This window comes from Carlito syrichta, unplaced genomic scaffold (genome assembly GCF_000164805.1).
Source record: "Carlito syrichta isolate Samal-C Ts95f unplaced genomic scaffold, Tarsius_syrichta-2.0.1 Scaffold316292, whole genome shotgun sequence".
NCBI classification, from domain to species: Eukaryota; Metazoa; Chordata; class Mammalia; order Primates; family Tarsiidae; genus Carlito; species Carlito syrichta.
The window spans coordinates 434,745-446,278 of NW_007260388.1; positions in this window are offsets into that span (position 1 = coordinate 434,745).

Sequence of the window (11,534 nt, forward strand, 5' to 3'; positions counted from 1 at the left end):
CGCCCGCGCGCCCCTATGCGCCCTAGCCGGCTGCGCAGGGCTCCCGCGCCGGAGGCTCAAGCTCTCCAGTCGGTGCCGCGGACGCCGGCTCCGCGGTTAACCCCCTCGCAGTCGCGCCGCTGCCGGCTGCGACAGGTCGCCGCGGCTCCCGACGACGCGGCCTCCCAGCGCCGGCCCCGCCCACCGCCGTTCCGCGCGGGAGGGGTAGAACCCTGCGCGGCGCCCCGCCCGCCCAACCCCAAGGACGGACCACCGGCGGATATGGCGGTGGTCCCTTTAAGGCTGACCCCCGCTGGGTTGTTGTACCCCGCCCATCCAGAAGAGAAAGCCAATAAAGAAACGGCATTCTTGTCACGTGGTCCTTCTTTTGCCGCCCTTAGCGCGAAGCCTCAGGGCGGCCATGTTGGTTAGGGGCAAAGTCCTCTTTGCCAGTTCCGCTTTTCTGACAGCTGGTGCCTCTGAAGGGCGCCAGGCAGAAGCTGGGGCCCTTGAGATGATAACTGGAGAGGCAATGTTTTTGTGGTTCCCATGCGGTGACGTTTTGAGGCACATGGGCCAATTTGGGGAGATTTAAGCGAGATCTTGTCCTGGCTGTGGCTCTGTGGCCATTTGCAAATGGTTTGATGCTTACCTTATATTTTCAGATATAGTTGCAATAAGGATAGAAATAGATCATGACGATACCTTACTTTTATATTTTAGCTTACTAGTCATTATATCATTGTCCAAAATTTATATAATTAGAAGTAATTTTTAAAAAATCACCACTATGTGTTGTGTACAATAGGGAATAGAAGTGAGAAATCGGTCTTTTCCTTTGTGGACGATATAGAGGGAAGAAGAAGACCTTAAATGAGCAGATATCTCTCTTTTCCTGAAAAATAGAATTCCTTTTTTGGAACGAATAATGCGGTGAACACTTGAGTCTGAATTTTATCTTTTCCATTAATTATTTGAACAAATAACCTGAATCACAGCTTCCTCATCTAAAAATATGAGGTCATATGTGATAAGAATGCAGTAAGTGCTTAATAAATGGCAGCTCTGTTTCTGTGCTAGGTTCTTTGGAGGTTAGAAATTAAACATGTATTTTCTACTAAAGTAGGCTTACCCTCTAGTTAGGAAGTGTAGCTAATTACAATAAAAAACTAACAACTAAGATTTATTCAGAACTTGCCGTGTGCAAGATTCTGTGGTTGCTATTATGACAATCTTAGGGCATTCAGGGAGCTTAATTGTGCATTCAGGAAGTTTAAATCAAAGAGGAGTCATAATGCCCATACAGAGATAACTAATAATATAGGATGTGAGGTGAGGAAGTGGAGAAATTGGAACCATCATACGATGTTGATGGGAATGCAAAATGGTGCAGCCACTTTGGAAAACAGTTTGGCAGTGTCTCAAAAAGTGCAACATAGTTACCATATACTAGAAATTCCTCTCCTAGGTATATACCTAAGATAAATGAAAACAGGTGTTTGCACAAAAATCTGTACACAAAATTTCATAACATCATTATTGAAAATAGCCCCAAAGTAGAAACAGCCCAAATGTTCATCAGCCAATGAGTGGATGGACCAGGGGCATATTCATACAAGGGAATATTTTTCAGCCATAGAAAGGAATGAAGTACTGACATTTGCCACAGCATGAATGAACCTTAAAAACAACATTATGCTATGTGGAAGAAGGCAGTCACAAAAGGTCACATATTATTCAATTTATATGAAATGTCCAGAATACATAAATCAATAGAGACAGAAAGTAGACTAATAGTTGCCAGGGTTTGTGAAAGGAGAGAATGGATAGAGAGAGCGAAAGGGTATAGGGTTTCTTTTGGAGGTGAAAATAATCAATTGTGGTGATGTTTGCACAACTTTTTGAGTATACTATAAGTAACCAAATTATACTTCAAGGGGTGAATTTTGTGGTATGTGAATTATATTTCAATAAGGCTGATATTTTTTAAAGGCCACAAGATGTTGGATGAGATGCAGCAGAGTGGGTGACATTGCAGGGTTGAAAACTCTCTGGAAACTCAGCCAGCATTCTGAAAAGGGCAACAAAGGATGAGGCACCAGTTTTGGAAAAACAATGCCCAGCCAACCGGTTGCTGGGTGGGTCCGTGTTGTTTTCATCCTTAGGACAGTCCGCTCTTTCATGGCTGGCTTACTGTAAGCTGCTTACAGCATGCAAAGTGGGCTTGTTGGACAAAGTGTTCGAGAGGAAAGAAAGCACCAGCAAAACAGAAACCCAAAAGGAATGCAGAGCAAACCCTCCCAGCTGGTTCTCACTGAGTTCAGGGAAGACTGAGCAGGTACAACCTCAGGCAATGATGAAGACAAAGTTACCTGTAATTGACCTCGAAATGCAGCTGGCCATTACTTAGATACAGACCAAGCCAAACATTCTCTCCATGTCTACAAATTCCCACCTCTGTCATCTCCCTTTCCACTCCCTCCTAGGCAGCAAAGTGAACAAGGTGATGTTCCTTAGTTCATTGACAGATCAATTACTTGTTCATATAACTCTACTAATAATACCGATCTCTTCTTTATAGCTCTTAAATAGCTAATGGGGACACAGAAACTAATTCATATCATCCAAACAGGTGTTATTACTGAAAATTTCAGAACAGAGGCTGAAAGAGATGGAATGAGCTCTGCACAAGTAAACTGGCTACAAATAGCAAAGTAGGTACCAGCTGGGATCTCATTCTAGTGGTACCTCTGCCTCATGGGGCTGCGGGAAACAGAAACAGGGGAAGGGACCAAGGAACAGGGTAATGAAAATAGAGAACAGGGAAAATGAGGAAGAAGAAAAGGAGAAGAGAGGAAAAGAAGGGGAGAGAGGTAAGGAGATTGAAAGCAGAAGGCAAGATATACCTGAGGTTCAAAGTGAAGAGCAGGGATGATGGTCCCAAGAGTGAGCTGAGCCTCTCTCAGCACATCCCATGAGAGCACACTGAAACACCTGGGGCTAGCACTGGGTGTGATGCCTGGGAGACCGAGAGCAAACTGACAGAAAGCTATCAATAATTGGCATTAGCATCATGCCTTCCACGTCTGGGAGCCCCGATTCTTGTTCTATTACAGGTGACGTACTTACTGATACAATGCCATTTTCCTCTTTCCACTTAGAAAATATAGTTGTACAGTAACTGCCACCTTCACCATGCCTTCTAAGAAAGGCCCTATACTTCCACCAACACTAACAACACTAACAATCAATGGCCCACTTCCAAACAAGGAGAAAGAGAGAATCTAGGAACTGTCAACAGCACAGGCAGAAACTAAGCCAAACACACGGCTTGAATACAATATCAGGCATTTCTAAGGGTGAAATCAACTAAACTTGGGGGTAATCTTTTAAGTGACTGTGCCACCATAACATGTACAAATTGCTCACGTGTTCTCTGAAAATGGTTAACTGTGCCTTTTCTACCAGCTGTGGCTATGGAACCCGCTTCCCGCCTCAACATCTGTCTAACTAGATAGACTTCCCTTCTCATTGGCTCAAAGGGGCTGATTAGATCCAATCTTCAGATACCTGGAAGGGAAATGAGCCAAAATAGGTAAATAACTGCTCTCAGTGTTTTTCGTTTTTTTGTTTTCCAAATGGGGCGGGGGCACATATTTTCGTGATATATCCTACCTTCCATTCATTTCCTCTTCTTCCACTTCCTTCATGTCAGCCATTGTGATTACTGAAGATAAAAGGAGAAGAGGTGCTCAGAAAGCCACGTTTGGTTATTTTTGTTCTTAGCACCTGTCTCTTACATCAATTGCAGCCCAGTCAGGCAAACGTGACTGTGTGTGGATAAATGAACCTATTCATTCACCAGGTGGGAAAGTTTTACTCTATGATACTTTCAATTGCTTCCTATATTGTTCTGGAAATTGAAGGGGGCTGTGTGCAGTAGGTACTTGCCGAATGCTTATTAAATGCACCAAAGCACATTCTGAGAAATTATAGACATTTAAAATTTTTATTTAAGGAAGGCAAATTGCTGACTTTCTGAATGTTTGCTTTTGCAAAGAATGAACAGTTCCAAAAACTGCTTAAATGAATACATCCTTTAAATAATTTCATTGAAAGTTTCCATTTTGTTACTGCCTATAAATGAATAAAAATATGTTTTTATATGTTGCAATATTGTTCTTGTTTTCATTTGTTTTATTTTAGAGAAAAGAAATTCTTCCCTACTCAAGGTATCTTAAAGTCTTCAAAATTACTGTTTTTTTCCATTTCTTTTTTAAAAAATGATCTTTTTATGCCTTTCAATTCAGAAAGCCAGTTATAAATTTGGTTTGGGGGAACATATTGGAATTTGGTGACTTTGCCTTTCCACATGTGAAGAGGAAGTTCATTGACTTTGGCATTGCTCTAAGTTTGCTTTTTGTGTTGACACTCGTGTGACTTTTATGTGACTTGAAAATCTTCTGGTTGCAAATAACCAAAACCCTTGAAGCCAGTTTAAACAATAAAGAATTTAAATTAAGGATGCAGGGCAACCTATGGAAGTCAAAGGTGGGAATACAGCCTGGCCTCAGGAAGCTGGACCTCGACACTGTCCAGAAGCCAGGCTGTCTTGGGTCCTCTTGAGGCCCTCAGAGGTAGGGGATGGGTACATAAACAAATAGAGGACCACTTCTGAAAGTAAGCAGCACATGCATTTCCAGCAAGCTCTCATTATTCAAAATGTCTTCCTTTGTTTTGAGCTAAAACCATCCCTCCTGTAGTAGTAAATCCCACACTCCTGTGTAGCTCCAGAAGCCAGATGGATCTGGTCTAAATTCCACTTCTGTCCCTTATTATCTCTATGGCCTCAGGGAACTCACTTGACCTCTCTGAGGGTCCGTGTGTAAAAAGATTATATAAATAGTTTCCTTTCAGAGGTGTTGCAGGGGCCAGACACAATGCTTAGCCAATGCCTGCCACAGAGGAGGGGCTCAGAATGGAAAGTTTCAAATTCTCTTGGTCCCAGATCTTCCATGTTGAGATCCCCTTCTCTTCTAACCCCAGATAATGGGTAAACAGATCTTCCCTGCTGGCCAGATTCTAGGCAATGAATGCCAGGGCAGAGTCTGGGTCCAGAAGCAGTTGGCTGTTTTGCTTGTTACAAGTTCTACTTTAGATTGTGAGGTGGATGATACATTCATGACTTGTCCCACTCCATCTGCAGCCTATTGATAGTCTGACCCTGGAAGCCACTTGTGTATGCTGGCTGGTCTAGCCTGGCCTGAGATCCAGCTGATGTCACTGTCACTATTCCAACAGGAGAGATTTCCCTTAAGAGTTCAGATAGGACATCCTTGGTACTTCAAGTGTCTTTCCTCGGGGATGGGTTTTAAGTGCTGTGTTGAGTTCCTTCTTTGATAGGAGTCACATCTTATTTGCCAGTAACATCTAACTGTGCCTGATATGTTGAATAATAATGACTTAGTGCTTGTGTAATCACCAGGCAGAGGGATCAAGCGACAGTACTAAGCCAGTCTTGTTCAGACCTGTCTTCAGCCTGACTTTGACTCAGGGGACTCCTGTTATCATTGGAATGCTGCATGCAAGACATTGTCTAGATGCTGGAGCTATAATTGTACACAAAACAGAAAAAAACCCTGCCTTCATAAAGCATACTTTCTAGTGGTAATAGTGGAGAAACAGACAATGCATACAATAAGTAAATATAACCTATGGATGTTGATGGTATGTATGGTGACAGGTACCAAGGAACAAAAATAAAGCAAGGAAAAGGAATTGGAAATAAGGGAGTATTTCAGGTAGGGCAACAAATAAGACCATGAGAAAAAGAGAGAGCGCCATGCTTCCTTCTGGGAATGAGCATTCCAGGCAGAGGAGCAAGTTCAAAGGTCCTGAGGCAGCAACTTCTTAGCCTGTTGAAGGAATAGCACAAAGGCTGTGATGGGTTTCTTCTGGAGCAGGGGTGAGTGATCAAAGGGGTGAGTAGTGTCGAGGTCAGAAATGTGAGAGGGTCAGATCATTCAGGGCTTTGTAGGGCACAGCAAGGAGTTGAGTTTCACTCTCATTGAGACTGGGAGCCAGTGGAGAGTTTGAACAGAAAGTAACTAGCATGATCTGACTTTCTTATGACTTGCAGGAAGACTCACTCAGGAGTTGTGTGCATAGTACACTGTGTTGGAACAGGGGTAGGGGCCGGAGGGAGGCTGTTGCCATAATCCAGGTGAGAAATGGTGGGAACCTGGATCAGGATAGAAGGCCTGAAGTGGTAAGAACGTGGTGATTCTTTCTGTATTTTGAAGGCTCAGCCAACAGGATTTCCTTAGCATGTTGGTCTCCTGTGAATGCTGGAATAAATTACCACAAACTTAGTGTCTAAAACAACACAGATGTATAGCTCTGGAGGGCAGATGTCTGAAATGGGTTGGCAGAGCTGTGCTCCTTCTGTAAGCTCTGAGGAGAATCTTGCCTTTCGCCCAGGTTCTAGAGGCTACAGCATTTCTTGACTCACAGCCACACATCATGATGCAACTCTGCTCATTGTCATCCCTGACTGACCCTCCTGCCTCCCTCTTAAAAGGACTCTTGCGATTATATTGCACCCATCTGGATGATCTAGCCTCATCTCCCCATCTCAAGAGCCTCAATTTAATCACATCTGCAAAGCCACTTTAGTCATAAGGGAAAAGCAGCATATTCACAGGTTCTGGGGATGAGGAAGTGGACATCTTTGGTGGGACTATTACTCTGCCATACACACTGAAAAAGAGGCATGACTGACTGCTAGGCTTTGACCATTAAGGCTAGAGGTCAAAGTGGAGTTGTCAAGGAGGCAGCTGGCCAGAGGGTCTGAAGTTCAGAGAAGGCTGGAGTCATACATTTGGGAGATTTGGCTCTAGATGGCGCCTGAGGCCACTGAGATTCCCTAGGGAGTGAGAGCAGTTACACACAAGGAGAGGCTGAGGTCTGAACCAGAGGCACAGTGAAGCTCAGACATCAGACAGCAGTGGTGCCTGGGAAGGGGTAAGAGAGGCTAGAGGACTATTAATGCATATGTACATATTATCCAGATACATTTACATGTTGCATACATAATTTACAAATGATATACAGATATTCATACCACACTTGTGTGCACATATAGTCCTCCTCCATTTTTCTAGTTCATTCACCCTCCCACTTTTCCAGAAAATAACTTCACATTTTCATCTCTTGCCTTAAACGCAGAATGCTGCCTCCTCATCCTCACACTCGGATTCCTATTTCACTGAGAAGATTGAAGCAACTACAAGGGGCTTTGTCCAACCGCTCCCACATTTACACCACCCCACCCACCAGCACACACTACCTTCCTTCAATAAACAGATCTGTTCTTCCATCAGGGAAGATGGAAGGTGGGGTGTCCTGGAAGCCAAGGCCAGAGAGGGCTTCCTGGAGGAGAGAAGGGCCCACTGTGTCCAGGGCTGCTTTGAGGAGGACAGCGAACTAAGTTTGGGTTTCTAAGTTTGGGAGTCATTATTGACCTTGGCAAGAGAAATTCCGGGGAAACTGTGGGAAGTAAAAGCCTGATTGGGAGAAGAAAAATTGGAGATGAAGGGTTCAAGCAATTCTTTCAAGAAGTCATGCTGTAAAGGGGAACGGTACAATGAGACGGCAAATGGAAGAGGAAGTGGGAGAGAGGGATGGGTTTGATGTGGTTCTAGATAGAAGGTCCCCCCCGCCCCCAGTCCTGGATGCAGATGGGGGTGGTCCGGGAAAGAGGGAAAACTTAATGGCCAAGTGGGCAGGAGTTTCTAGAGCAGTGCAGAAGGGCAGAATGGCATCTGGCACTTGAGTGGAGAGGCGCATCCCAGATGGGAAGAACAGATCTATTTATTGAAGGAAGGCAGCGTGAGCCATGTACTATCCAGTGCTGGTGGGTGGGGTGGTGTAAATGTGGGAACGGCTGGGTAAAACCCCATGTAGTTGCTTCAATCTTCTCAGTGAAATAGGAATCCGAGTGTGAGGATGAGGAAGGCAGCATTCTGCGTTTAAGGCAAGAGATGAAAATGTGCAGTTATCTTCTGGAAAAGTGGGAGGGTGAATGAACTAGAAAAATGGAGGAGGATTATATATGTACACAAGCACAGTATGAGTATAATATATGTATATGATTTGTAAATCGTGCATACAGCATATAAATGTATCTATATAATATGTACATATACATGAATAGGTGCAAATACAATATTTATATATCATATAACACATACTAAAATAATCAAAATTATAGTATGTACTACATACTATAAAATAAGGTATATGAATGTCTGTTTATGCATCCTATATTAATATAGATATGTAGACAGATAAAATGTCATAACGTAATTAAATTGTGTACATTATGCCATATAATTAAAAGCACATTTATTTATGAATTACCTGACTCTTCCACTTTATTCATAATATATGCAATGCATGTTAAGAAACATAAGTAGAAATAGGAACTTTAAGAGTATAAGGAAAAAGAAATAAATATCAACTTAAATATTTCATGAATGTTCATCCTCATCTCCTCTCGAATAGAAGTTCAGTGAAGGCAACACCTTTATCTGCCAAGCCTAGGATGTCCTCGGCATAGAGGGGTTCTTCCATAAGTATTTGTCAAGTGAACTAATGAAAAGTAGAGTTTATTTATTGAGAATCGAAAAGATTTCATTTTCTCAAAAATATTGTGTTACTCTCAATTACTTGTTAACAATGTCTTCATGAAAGTAATGCAATTAAATATGTTTCATTCTTTTGAAAAATCATGGAAAACCAAGTGTGGTGTTGTGTGCTGTGCTTACTCAGTCATGATATCCACATTTCAGTCCCATCCACCAAATAGCAAAGGATGGTGATGATGACTGCACTAGTAGTCATTGTCATTTATGTTAGTAAATTTCCATGCTCCTTTGTACCAATGAGTTGTTCTCTCAAATTAATTAGATATAGTTAGTTTTTATGTTTCACAAATGGGTTTTAAACCTATAGAAAGAAGCCCTTGGAAGCTTTTAAACAGCTTTGAAAATTGTATTTCCAAGTTTTAAAGTGTGAGATATGAGAACTTTTATAAATGTCACACATCATTTTTTGGCAATAAAATTGCTTAATGACAAAAACCTTTCCAAAACTTCTGTTTTTTAAAACGTCCTTACTATAGCGCGATTTTCTGACAGAAAGTGGCTACTTTTTCAATCATTATTAAATGTAACCTTGAACTTGACAGGGCAGGTTAAGTTTATTTGTTTAAACCACCACCAGGTTGGAGCCTCACAACCTGGCTGGCGATTGCTCATGCCCAGAGTGGGGAGGTGCCAATGCCGTCCCTTCCTTGTCATCTGTGTCTTAGGTATCTTCATCTTAGGCGTGAGAATTGGCATGGTTAAAAACTAGATAATATAATCTATAAATCCTCCTCATAAAAATTTGGGATCTTTGATAACAGCAAAATTATGTAAGCAGAGGTGTGTGGAGTGGTGTCAACCCATACTACCTGGAGCTCCAGGATCCTGTCAGGGGACCTAATACACCGCCATGACATCTCCTGCAGAGAGAGGGCACCAGGATCAACTCACATAACAAGGCCGTAGAGAATAAATTCCCTCCCTCCTGTCTTTCCTTCCTTCCTCCCTCCTTCCTGCCTTCCTTTCCTCTTTTTTCCTTTCTCTCTCTCTTTCTTTCCTTCCTTCTTTTTCTTTCTTTCTTCTCTATCTTTGTTTCTTTATTCTCTCTTCCTGTCTTCTGTCTCTCTCTTTCTTCTCTTTTCTCTCTTCCTTCCTTCCCTCCTTCCTTCAAACCTCCCTTCCTCCCTCCCTTCCTTGATAAAAGCCAATATAAACAAGCCTGACCACTTTTCACATATCCCAGTGACTGGAGGTCATGACCTTTCACCACGGAGACCTTGACCCAGTAGAGCAAATAAGCAGGGAAAGGACAAGAAGCTTCTACACAGACTGTCTCGCTGTGACTCCAGACTGTGACTTCGGGCTGTGGGGCTTTACCCAGGTAAAGCTCATGTTCCCAAGGACACACCTAATTCAAAAGACCAAGGTGAATGCCACGATCTTTCCCGTCAAACCTGCCCACTCTTCTGTGTTCTGATTTGTACCCACAATCTGCTCAGTCACCGGGGAAGAAACCCAAAAGCCCTGTAGATGGCTCTCTCTGTCCTTCCCACCCCACAACTGACCCACCCACTCCAGACCATCAGTTGCCAAGTCCTGTCCACTTTACCTGTTGAATCGCCACATTGGCTGAGTTTACCCACTTTTTACGTCCAGTCTCTTCGTTCAGGACTGCATCATTTCTTGTGTGGGTCCTTGCTCGGGAGCAGAACTGAAGACTTGGGACTCTTCTCCATCTTATGGATGGGTTCATCGTCAGAAACATTTCCAAGAATTAGGCATCCAAATAAGGATCATCAAATTCCCTGACAGGTGGAGTCTGAGGACCCCTAAAGGTTTCCCCCTTATGACATTTATCAAATGCAATGATCATACTTCATAACAACACTTCGTTGTCTTTCTTCTCTATTAAACTGCGAGCCTCCTGGGGACAGAAATAGTGGTGTCTTCTGTCCCCAGTATGAAGCCAGGCACACAACAGACATTCGACATTTGATTTTCCAGTGCTTATATGACTTTTGATGGTGCAAGCATTTTTTTCTTTTACTTTTTTTTTATTTTAAGGATGTGGGGTACAATTCAGGGTTAGGTATACAAATGTTCATTATGCAAGTTCCCTTGTTGATAAGGTGTGCCCCCCCCAGGCAGATTCCCACTACTGCCAATCCCGCTTCCCCGCTCCCCTCCTGGCAGTTTCCTGCTACTGCCAATCCTTTTCTTACAGTATTACAATAATTCTTCAAGGTCTGCTTATGAGTGAGAACATGTGATACTCAGTTCTTTGTTTCTGTGAAAGATCGCTCAGTATTATAGGCTCTAAGTCCATCCTGGTTGCTGTGAAGTTCATGATTTTGTTCTTCTTTATGGCTGCATAATATTCCATCATGTATCTGTTTTTAAAGCCACTTTATTGAAGTATGACTGACACACACTAAGTCAAACATTCTTAAACTGTACAATATGGTAAGTTTTGAGAGAGTGAACTTTTCCTCCCAAAAGTTTCCTCCTGCTTCTTGTAATCCCTCCTACCCCCATCTGCACACCAAGCTACCCTGATCTGTTTCCTGTCACTATCAATTATTTTAGTCGGGGAGTTTCACTCTGTCGCCCAGGCTGGAGTGCAGTGGCATGCTCACGGCTACCATAGCCTTGACATGCTGGGCTCAGGTAATCCTTCCACCTCAGCCTTTCAAGTACCTGGGACTACAGGGCCACTCCACCAAGCCCGGCCAATATTTTTATTTGTTGTACAGACGAGATCTGGTCAAGTTACCTAGGCTGGTCTTGAACCCCTGGGCTTAGGCAAGGCAATCCTCTTGCCTTGATGTCCCAAAGGGCTGAGACTATAGGCATGAGCCACCATGCCCGGGAGCTGATATTTAATTTGTAAGAGTTGCCTTGTTTTCA